Source organism: Condylura cristata, unplaced genomic scaffold (genome assembly GCF_000260355.1).
Source record: "Condylura cristata isolate star-nosed mole 26May11 unplaced genomic scaffold, ConCri1.0 scaffold00029, whole genome shotgun sequence".
NCBI lineage: Eukaryota > Metazoa > Chordata > Mammalia > Eulipotyphla > Talpidae > Condylura > Condylura cristata.
This window is the reverse complement of record NW_004567130.1, coordinates 23,262,554-23,274,241: the sequence shown is the minus strand read 5'-3', so window position 1 is coordinate 23,274,241 and position 11,688 is coordinate 23,262,554.

Here is an 11,688-nt window from a genome sequence, read left to right as displayed (position 1 = left end):
TGCGAGTTGGGTTTTCACATTACTGAGGCAGTCTGGTCCGAGCCGCAGTGTAGGGTCGGGGGACCAGGTCAGGGGGCCCCGCAGAGCCTGCCGGGCCTGGCCGGTGTCCCCCACCGGAAGAGAGGAGTTGTCCCCGCGCCTCGGTGCCGCCCCGATACTAATTTGAAGTTTGGAAAAAAACACATGGTGACTTCCTCCTTTAGAGTAGTATGGTTTCACTGATTAATGTTGTTTTTAAGGTTTCTTTTCAGCAGCTCTTAGGAAACACGTCCCTCACCTGACCTGCGTAAAGCTGAAATACTCACATCTGGGAAATGACTTGAAATTAATGAACTATGTGCAGTAATTCTGAGCTTGGGGTGATGGAGGTTTAAGGGGTTGCGCCCAGAATAGGAACTTTCAGACCGAGCCAAAAATGCCTTTCGCCTTTGGTTATCATGTCCTTGGTATGTACATACGAGTCACAGGCTGCACCTTTTAATTTTCTGATCCTTTGCCCCGTTCCAAAGTGGGAGGAGAGCTCCCGGGGCTTGTAAGTTCGCACATGGGTCATTAGTCCCATAAAGAACCACAGTCAAATTCGTCCTCATGGCGGTCCTCATGGTAGTTTGCAGATGTTCTTAGATATTATTTACAATTTAAAATATTGCTGATAGAAAGATAATTTCCACTTACTGCAAAAATAAAACTATGAAAATAAAGTTTATATCTAAATATAATCCATTTATAACAATACTTTTCTCTGACAAATCAGTTGTAATAATAAACGTGAAGACAACGCTACAAGGACATGCAAAGGGTCCATGGCTTCACCTCCAAGAGTTTTGTGGACTCTTAGAGCTCGATGGAGCTTGAGATCACCTTGAGCCTGCTCATTTCACAGTCCAGAGAGCTGCAGTCCTGGCTACCAGGGGCCCCCATCTCTGCCCCCAAACCCACCCACCCCCAGTGATCCTTCAGGGCCTTGGGTGGACTTAGCAAAGACCTTTGAAAGAAAAACAGTTTTTATAAATGCTCAAAGATCCATCATCTTACAGTTTGTCCTTTTTAAAAACAGGTGAAATCTGTCATTTGACATTTGATGTCACCGCTGGAAAGTACAAGAGATGGGTTAGCTTTACTGATTGTTTTTGCTTGTTATCTTTTCAGTGTCCCTAGGATAATCCTACCGTAGAGACCAGTAAAGGGGTGTTAAGAGGTCACGTCTTTCCGGGAGGGACTTACAAGGAACTCCAAATGCCCCATTTTTGAAACGCTGGATGGAGACTGCCTCAGATACCGAGTGGGGGAGGAGACAGATGGATTCCCGAATGCATAATGCGATGGGTCAGTTATCCATGAGTACTAGACCTGTCAAAGGTCATTACAAAGTTAGAGTACTCAGAATGTTTAGTCGATATGTTGATGCTGAAGCAAAGGCACATACCTAAATGTCATCGCTGGGTGCACAGCCCGTTCAGCCAGTCCTTTTTGAGCTACGTGGGATATAGCAGTGAACTACATAAGTATGCTTTTGCTCCCTGGGGGGGAGTTAGCCAACACACACAACGGAGATGGTAGTCAGTGCTACAAGGAACTAAGAATTGGGAGGGGGCAGAGGTGGGCCCAGACGGTTGAGTTAGAAAGAAAGCCAGTGGCCACAAGAAGCCTAGGAATCCCTTAGCATCTGAATAAATTTCTAGAAGAGGTGAAGGGAACAGTTAAGTACAGAGGCTTTAGGGGAAAGATGGAAGTGGAAGCAGAGCTCAAAGAGAAGAGGAACAGGCTTCCAGGAGTCCTGCAAGCAGTTTGGTGAGGACTTGGGCTTTGGCTCAGAGAGAGGGAAGACCCTGAAGGCTGATGGGCGGCGAAGTGACGGCAGCTGACCAGAAAACCGAGCTCAGTGCGTTCAGGATACCGTTCCACCAAACAAACAGGTGAGTTTTTGATAGGACACAGAACTAGCCGAAATTAATGAAAGAAGCAAGAAAGATGCTAATGTTTTCCAATGTCACAATAATGTGAAAAGTTACAAGTACGTTATTATGCACTAAAGGTAGACACTTTTTTGATGGGGGGGATAATAATATCGAACAACTATATACCAGTGACATTTTCTGGGGGAGGAGTGGGGAATGGGATAAAAAATGGGGGGAGGTAGTGATGGCACACGGTGATTTGGTGACAGGAAGCCCAAGGGGGTGAAGCCCACGGGGATTACAACTGAGATGGAAAAAGGCACAAATGATGTAAACGTAAACTAGTATATTATTTCAGAAGATACAAACAAACTTTAAAAAAAGTAGACACTTTCAAATAGACAAACAGGAAAACCCCACTGGAAAGAAAGATGGGCCAAATTATGACCAAAAAGAACGATCTGAAAAGTTAGACAGACTCGGCTTATGGTCCCATCACACCACACAGTGGCTGTGGGGAAGTAGGTTATTTACCACTCTGTGCCTCGCTTTACTCGTGCGTGCAATGATACCTGACTCAAAAGGTTGTTGAGAAAATTCAGTAAATACACAGTGCTGGGCACAGGACAGGCGCATAATAAATACTAGTTCCCACTAGGTTAGATGGAGCGATTTAATGTCCTAGATTTAATTCATGTTAGATCTTATTTAGGAAATTCTTACTATACTTGTATATAAATTATCCATCGTTCACAGTAAGGCAGCAGACAAGAAAGAGTGAGATGAAGTCTGGACAGGAGAGAGGACCACTATTACCAGGTAAGTGCCCCTTTGACACATCGTTTGGTTATTAGCTTTCTCATCCATAAACAAGCAGAGTGGATGAGATTTGTAGCGTCTTTCAACAAGAACCTGCTGTAAGTTTCCTCTTTGCTGACTCTAACACTCTGAATGGGAAAACACTGTTAAGCGGAAATGGTCGTTACTCATGTCCAAGTCTTCCTTGAATTTGAAACTTTGCGGTAGTCTGGTAGCATGCTACAGTTTGTCAGCAGACGTGAAATTGGAACTACTGTACTGTAGTTTTTCATTTTAAAATGGCCCAAACTACTCGCATGTGTAAGAGTTGGAAAGCACACAGACGAAAAGTTTCCAAAGAGGTGATTTGGATGTGAATCATCTTGTCTTTGATATATTGCTGGGTCTTCACATAAATGATGTAACTTTTGTAGAATAAAATGTGCCCATTAGAAAATTGCAGAAAATTGGGATCATGCAGTGAGTAGTAAGACATCAGGCTTTTTCTGGTAACTAAACTATTCACCAGGCAAAAACTGGTAACAGTGACCAAAATGTTGAGTAATGGGAAGTTTGTAAAGTCTGTGCTGTCACAATGGGAGTGTCTGACCTCCACCACACTGCCTGACATAACAGGCTGAAGAAAAGCATTCAGTGATCCTGGATGACATGGCCAAGCTGAGATGAAAGCCTGAGTGATAAATGACTTCATAAACTCTTGTCTTCTACCTGCACCTTCGTTAGCGCTCTGTGGGCCGTTCTGCGTTACCAGGAGGGGCGGGAACGAAACAGGCTGACTGCACAGCACGGTGACAGCCTGTCGCCACGACCCTCACAGAGAGTCCAGTACTTGTGGGGAATGGGACACACGTCCAGTAGCGAGCATATCCTCCCCAGAGGTGTGATCTGAATTGCCCTCACTCATCACGCACCCCTAGACAATTCTTGATTTTAAAAGAAAATTTTCCAAAAATCAAGTAGAGGTGGTGATTTATTTTAATGGATCATGATCATGTCTTTCCTCCACCATCATCCTTTAGAGCCCTCTTAGCCTCAGGAACCTCACTGGGTTCATCGGCGTGATAGATCGGTTTTTGTATGGATTTTGCTTTGTCGAGTGGTCTGCTGTGAAAAAGTCCACTATTTGTCTCTGACATTCTAAACGCTTTACTCTGCCGGGTTCCCTCAAACACCTGTTTTGTTGTTAAGTGGCAATATTCTGTCTGTCTTTATGGCTGAATGGCGTTCCGTGGTATGGATAGACCACATATTCTTGATCCAGTTCCGTGTGCAACAGTGGGCACTTAGGTTGTTTCCATGTCCATGTTTATTGTAAATGATGCTGCAGGAAACATCATAAAGCATAGCATTTTTTTGTTGTTGCAACGATCGTTTCTTGTTCTTTAGACAGCTGCCCGAGCGTGGGGCTGCTGGATCATACGGTGTTTCCATTTTTAGTTTTTAAAGGGAACTCCAGGTGGCATTCCAAAATGGCTGTGCCAGTGTGCAATCTCAGCAGCAGGGTAGTAGGGTTCCACCTTCTGTGGAAAGTACTCGTTGGGGGGCTTAAATATGTGCCGTTCTCGCAGGGCGAGATGGTTCTCATTGTGGTTTTGACCTGCAACTTCCTTGTCAGTGACAGTGGTGTGTCTTTGGCCTTCTGGATGTCCTCTTAGTCATTCATCTGTTCTGATCCGCTGCCCATTTATTCACTGGACCGTTGTTTTAATAGTTGAATGTTTTCTGTTCATCTTGGATATTAACCCCTTGTCAGTTGTTTAATATATGATTTTTTCCCACTTAGTGGAGTGACTTTTAAATCTACTCATATTTTCTTTCTATGGAAGCTTTTTAATTTGAGGTGGTGATCTCAGTGTATAGTGTTGTTTTTGTTTCTTTTCTCATAGGACTCAGATCTCCAAAAACAATGATAACACAGGTCTCATGAAATGTATCAATGATATTTTTTCCATTTAGAATTTATTCTTGTGTATTGTGTTAGCAAATGATCAACTTTATTCTTTGATAGGTAGTTGTCCAGATTTTCCAGTACCCTTTGCTAAAGTAACTCTCCTTTTTCCTTACAGTGGTCATGGCTTCTTGATAATGAGTTAATTATTAATATGTGTTTGGATTGATTTCTTTGCTTTGAATTCTGTTTCATCAATCCATGTGTGTATTTTTATCCCAAGTCCATATTGTTTTAATTACTGTTGCCTTAGAGTGTTGTTTAAAGTCATGTAACATGATGCCTCCATTTCTCTCCCTTTTTTTTCTCAGTACAGCTTTTGCCATTCAAAGTGCTTTATGGTTCCACATAAATTTTAGTGTCTTTTCATTCCATGTCTTTGAAGAATAGTGTTGGGGCTGTGATAAATTTTATTTACTAAAGGTTTCTTGGCATAACAACCTCTAGATAGATAGGTGGATGCATAGATAGATAGGTAGGTAGGTAGATAGATAGAACACGTAAGTTACTTTATAAGGTCCACCTCCCACCTGGCTGTTGTTAATCTTGTGAGCACTAGCGAATACCATCCAGTTTCATGAGAGATCCTAAACTAAACTTCGCAAGAGAGCCGAATCCTAAACAGAACAAAGTTTTGATGATTCTGTAGCTGTCCTTACCAGTCCAGGTACCCTGCCCATTAGACCAACGATGGGTTGTGCAAGCGCTTTGATTTAGTGTGTCAGGGCTGTGCTCACACTGATCTCACACTTATGATCCTGAGCTGCCGTGCCCATGACTGGAAGTCGCTCCTCTATCTAAATGTTCCGCGGGCCTTAATCCATTTGATCCTTTGATAACAGCAACATAAAAAGAGGGACATCAACTCCAAGCAATATTATCAGGTATGCTGATCGCAGTATTTGGGGCTGGGGGGCACTCTTTAAAAGTTTGTGTTAGACTATTAAATCTTCCAACTCCAGATATACATACCATCAAAAAGTATCAGCCAGAATCTATCAGATGACAATTACCTGCAAAAGACATAAGGACAGATGAGAGATTATTGAGCAGTGCTAACCTGGTTCATATAAGACCCACTTGCTACATAGAGCTTTTTTACTTTAACATAAACTAATACCAATGTCAAATGCTCTATAACCTAATGGATGATACCAATTACAATGTTTCTATCACTCCAGTAAGTTCTTTGGGACAGCGTTGTGACAAGCTGTTTTGAAGGAGCAACTTACACCAAAGTGACAGCCTATGTATATGGCTCAGCTCCAGCCTACATGGGAGAGTGTGTGTGTGTGTGTGTGTGTGTGTGTGTGTGTGTGTGTGTGTTTAGGCGTGCATGCTTGCAGGTCATATACTCAAACACACATATATGTAGTTAACTACCAATTCATTTATTTAGTTACTTAATATTTATTGAGCACCTACTATGTACCAAGTGGTATATTGTGTGTGGGAAAGACAGATATGGGTGACACAGTCTCAGGCCTCTAAGAACTTGCATTTTGGAGAGAACTGCAAGCTGTAATCAGGATACCATGGGGTACCAGCAGAGCCACATGGGGAGCCAGCCATCTCGACCATCTGCTGAGCCAGTGTCTGTGGGGTTCCCATGGTGTATGGGGTATACATGTTTGCCCACCCACAAGCACCCCCACACCAGAAACAAAACCAAGCATCATATACACAATCAAGAATCCAGTTGTATGACATTCGCAAGTAAACAGTAATTAGCTGTGATTATCTTATACCATATTCATTATTCTGTGTTAAGAGCTGCCTATCACAGCAGGCTTTGCCAGCTGATAATTAAATAAGGCCGCCTGCTCTGTCCTGACCGCCTAGACAGCATGTCTACTCTCTGTCCATGTGGCCTTTCCTTCTTTCCCTATTTTCACTTTGCTGTTTCCAAGCCTACCTTAGATAGGAGGTGGTTTAAGTCTGCTTTATTTTGCCCAGATCCATTATTTATCAGATGATTATTTATCTTATTTTGCCAGATCCATTATTTATCAGATGAGCTGCCTCTTATGCAGCCAGTCTCTGTGCCGTTCCTCAGTGGTGAAACTGAGATGAAATCAGGACTGGCTGATTCTCATGCCCAAGCTCGCTCTCTTGCACCCATAAGTTTGTGTCATTAGAGTTGGAAAGTCAAAACTGACATGTTCTGCTCCAGCAAGATTTCATAGTACTGTATAGTCCGGGAGAAAGAAACAGACAAACAGCAATCATATATCAAGCATAAATGTGCACTCAGCTTGAGAAATGGAGCAAGGAGCTTCATTGGAAGTAAAAACGTAAGAGCTGAGTCTTTAAAAGTGAGCAGGACTGCCTCCTGACCCGCCCGCTGCTCCCCTCAGCAGTGGACTTCGCCATTCAGCCTGTTCTAGTCCCCACTCTGTCTCTGGTGAAGCCTCTCGCCGCCCCTGCACTTCTGGCTGTACCCCAGCTCTGTATGCATAAGTAAATAAATCTTTGAAAAAAAAGAAAAAGTGAGCAGGCCTGGAAGAAAGGGAAGGACATTCCAGATACAGGACTAGCCTCTGCAGATACATAAATGTGAGTCTCACTCCCGGGACCTAATTCAGTATGGCAGCACTGTCAGGCTTCAGGGGAAGGAGCAGGAGGGATAGGGCAGGTCGGAAAGAATCTGGTTAAGCTGGGGCCCTCCCTGCTAGCAAAAAGGGTTAAAGTGCAACACTGTGAAGCCGGCTGCAGCTACTGCAACTCGAGTCCAATCCCTAGCCAGGGAGTGACCCACAGGGCGCGGCAGACCTCTCCTGACCCGTCCGCTGCTCCCCTCAGCAGTGTATTTCAGTAGATCCGCCTGTTCTGCTCCCCGCTCTGTCTCTGGTGAATCGTCTCATCCCCCACCCCCCGTCTCTGGCCTGTACCCCAGTTCTTGGATACATAAATAAATCTTTTAAAAAATCATAAAAATTACATCTTTAATTCTAGTGGCCATAATGGGAGTGAGTACAATCTGCATCACAGAGGGGTGCAAAACTGTGTCCTGCCCCCTTTGGGGGTCTTTTTGGACACGTGCATGTCATGCCTTCCACTAATTCTGTCACATCTCACCCTGAAAACGGCCACATACAGATTAAGGCACACGAGTCTCGGAATCAAAGCAAACATTGGCAACGGGTCGGCCTGAGAACTTGTTCCCGTTTCCTTCCACATTTTGATACTATTGAGATTGGGTTAAACCGGCTGCAAAGGAGAGCTGTGGGCTGGAAAAGAGCATAGAGGACAGTGGGCAACCCAAGGTGAGGCCGTATCTGGAGGAAGAGCAGAGCGCAAGAGACTGCATGGCGGGGGGGGGGGGGGGACCCCCAGGAGTGGGAAGTGGGGCGAGGGAGCCGGGCAGGAAAGGACACTCTCTTCTTCAGCAGGAGTGCGGGCGCCAGGCTCTCCCAGTTGTCTGCCTCAGGCACTGCCGAGCTGTGTCACCCCTTCACGCGTGGGAAGGGATCAGCACTACGCATTCGGGTATGATGTCATCGTCTCATCCTCCAACGACCCCGAAATTGTGGGCGACTCGGTGTGACTTATTCTACTGTTTTAAGACTCCGCTAAGGGGTGACCTCTCCTAGAGGAGAGTTTCCTGATTTCTCCACGCCCGTCCCCCTCGTCCATGCCTGCGCTAGGCACGAGCTGCCGAGAGTCCGCAGTGGCCACGGCTCTTCTGCTCCTTGGCCGGGACAATCTGTTGCTGTGTCTGCCGCGGCCCCGGCCTGCTCACGTGGGCAGTCCGTGCGTCGAGTTCACCCCACAGCCTCAGCCTGATCTGGGAGGTGACAGGGAGGTGTGGACTGAATGAGCCTTTCGGGACCCACGTGGCTCGGCAAATGGAGATGCCCGTTACCAGCCCAGCAGGGCTGGGCCAGGGCTTGGGCAAACTGCTTCTCTCTTGGCCGCTCTTAACCTGTGGCGTGTTTGCATCGTACCAACCTCCATGGGGCGAGAAGCACGAAGATAAAAATGCATGAGATGCTCCTCAGTGCAAGTTATTCTCGCAGTTCCCCCTGGCCCCAGGCCGGCTTCTACCCCCGCCCCCAGTCTGACATTGCTAACAGTGTTTACTGAGAGACTTCACAATAAAATTTGATAGCTCTAGCGGTGAGATAGCAGCATTGTCTGGGCTAACAAGCTACAGCCTCTTTTGATGGCAAGTGGAGACCTTGCTTAGTTCATCTTTTTCCTGGAGTTTTAAAGTCGCATTTAAAGAATGGTCTGGAGAGGTTCTATTTTTCTTTTTTCGAAATAGGGTCTTTATTATTTTTTTTTTTTTAGAGATTTACGTATTAATGCACACAAGAACTGGGGCACAAGCTAGTGGTGGAGGGGATGAGGATTCCCCAGAGACAGAGCGGGGAGCAGAACAGACAAAGATGCTGAAACACACTGCTGAGGGGAGCAGCGGGGAGACAGGCGGGGTCTGCTGCACCCTGTGGGTCGCTCCCTGGCCGGGGATCGAACTTGGTGCTGCGGTGGCTGCGGACGGCTTCACAGTGCTGTGCTCTGACCTCTTGCACACCAGGCAGGGTCTGGAGGGGTTTGACTGCCAGATGTTTACCTGTGCACAAGGTTGGCGACCACCACTCTAGTTAAAGGGAAAAGCCTTGTTCAGGTTGCTCCCGTAAACTCGCTGTTACAGTAAGGAGTCAGAGTTAGAGTGGACAAGGCGCTAAAAGGGAGCGTAGTGCTTTCAGATCCGAAGAGAAACTCCTTCCTTGACTGCTCGTGACGGGACGGGCGTCTCGCGGCACCCGCCACTCGCCCCCCTGGTGCTCAGCGCCCCGTCTGAGCTGAAGGCTCTGCAGCTGGAGCCGGTGAAGGGAGGCTGCAGGCCGTGGCGCTGCCGTGCGGGGTCTTCCTGCACCCGCCCTGCGTCACCCCGCTAACTCGAGCAGCCCAGCAGCCTCCCACAAAATCCGAAGCAAATTTGCTCTCAAGCTGCGATGGGCTCTGTGGCCAGGCCAAGGCGCTTTGGAAACAACCTTAGCTCACGTCTGCAACTAGAAGGGGCCGGGGCTGTACCTCCTGCTAGGGAAGAAGTGGGGCAACAGGTTGAAAAGGGGAGACCAGTTCTGCCTCAGGCCCCTTCTCTGCCCTTCTGAAACGGGGTGCAGTTGCTTCCCAACACGAGACGTGTGAAGGGTTGCAAACTGGGGTTAAGGTCCAGTTCTTCTTTCCAGAGACTTAGGTGCGCCCCAGACAGGCGCGTCAGCCGGGCAGCCGGGCCCTGCCGTCATGCTGGCCGCGATGACAGGCCGCTTGGCCACCGGCCCCACTTCCTGCTCCCAGGGACTGCACAGCACACACTGCTCCGGGGCAGTAAGGTGCGAGCGACACAGCCTCTCCTCAGGGTGCTGTCCTGAGTGTGGAGCCAGGGAAATAGCGCGTACTCTGTGCGGGTGAAATCGCTGATAGGTGCAGTTCTCGGAATTTATTCCGCTCTTTAAGCAAAAGACTTTACAGTGTAAGTACAGGTGATTTTTCTATCAAGGATGACTCAAAGCTAGCTGTGCTTTTATCAGCATGACAATAAAGAGCAATAAAGAGGCGAATCACTCACTCACAATCTGCCAGAGTGGTTGATCTTTTTAAGGCACCAAAGCTGTCAGCAGGTTCCTACCACCTGGGGCAGGAACCAAAGCAGGGAGCTCTGGGCACAGCCTCTCCAGCATTGTTTCAGGCCCCTCTGGGGGCTGGCGGGTGGGGGCACCCATCTATCCCCAGGGCTATCTTGATCTCCCTCCCTGGGCTGGAAGTCCTGGCCAGGCCCCCATATTTCAGGTCCTGGCATAGTCCTGATCACTTAAATCAAATTCTCCCCCGTAGCAGCCCCAACCTCGCTCTCCCCAACATTTACATTGCTGGTGCAGACCTGCTGTGAAGGAGCCATCGGGAGTCGCGGCCTCTGGGACTTGCAACAAGCCAGCTCGGGTTGCTGTTGGTCCTGTTGATCTCCCTCCCGGTTGACACCCTCAGGAGGGAGAAGCGTGTCTGTCTTGTTCGATCTGGAACCCGAACTTCCCACATGAGAACTGAGCTGAATCGTTTGTGATCGAGGAATATTTTTTTTTTTTGAATGATGTGGCCGCGTCCTGGGGTGGGGTGGGCAGGAGCCTGAGGTCCTAAGTCTGAGCCCCACAAGGGACAGGGAAGGCCATCTCGCCCTTGTAAGCCAACGCCTCGGCCTGGACCTGGCCTCTAGGAGTCTGGCACGGACCTTTTCCCTGGGGTGACCACTGCATCTTACTGCAGCCCAAGGACATTCCAGGTGACAACCGGGTACTACTGAAAACAGTGATTTGTCTGCTCACGCCGCCATTCCACAGAGCAGATGGCTTAGCAACAGAAGCTTACTTCCTCGTGGTTCTGGAGGCCGGGAGGCCAGGCGGAGATGCCCGCCTGCCCGGTCTCTTCTGATCTCTTCTTGCGTGCAAGCAGTGGCTTCTCGCCGTGTCCCCGTGTGGTCTGTCATCTGATGTCTGTGTTTGTGACCCTCCTCCTCTTACAAGGACCTTAGAAAATTGAATTTCGGGCTCACGGCAAAGGACTTACTTTAACTTAAGTATCTCTTAGTGGTCCCCAAATACAGTCCCACCCTGAGGTTTTGGAGGTGAGTTGGGAGTGTCGGGCACCGGTGAGGCCCCAAGGACAGCGGGGTCCGTAACTCCAGCAGCCTCCTCCTAGGTGCGCCCCGGATTTGCTCCCGTGTGGCGCTGTGCTTCTGGCTTTGGGTCTCAAGACTGAGCTCTGCACCGCGGCTTTGCTTCATTCTCTAGAGGAATCGTGGTTTTGTGTGTGTGGAGCCACGTCGCATTTTCACTTTTTTTTTAGTATTTATGCGCACAGAGCCGGGGTACAGGCCAGAAGTTCAGGGAGGGGGTGAGAGGAGTCACCAGAGGCAGAGCGGGGAGCAGAACAGGCGGACTGACCGAAGCCCACTGCGGAGGGGGCAGCGGGAGACAGGAGGGGCCGCTGCGCCCTGGGGTCCCTCCCTGGCCGGGGTGG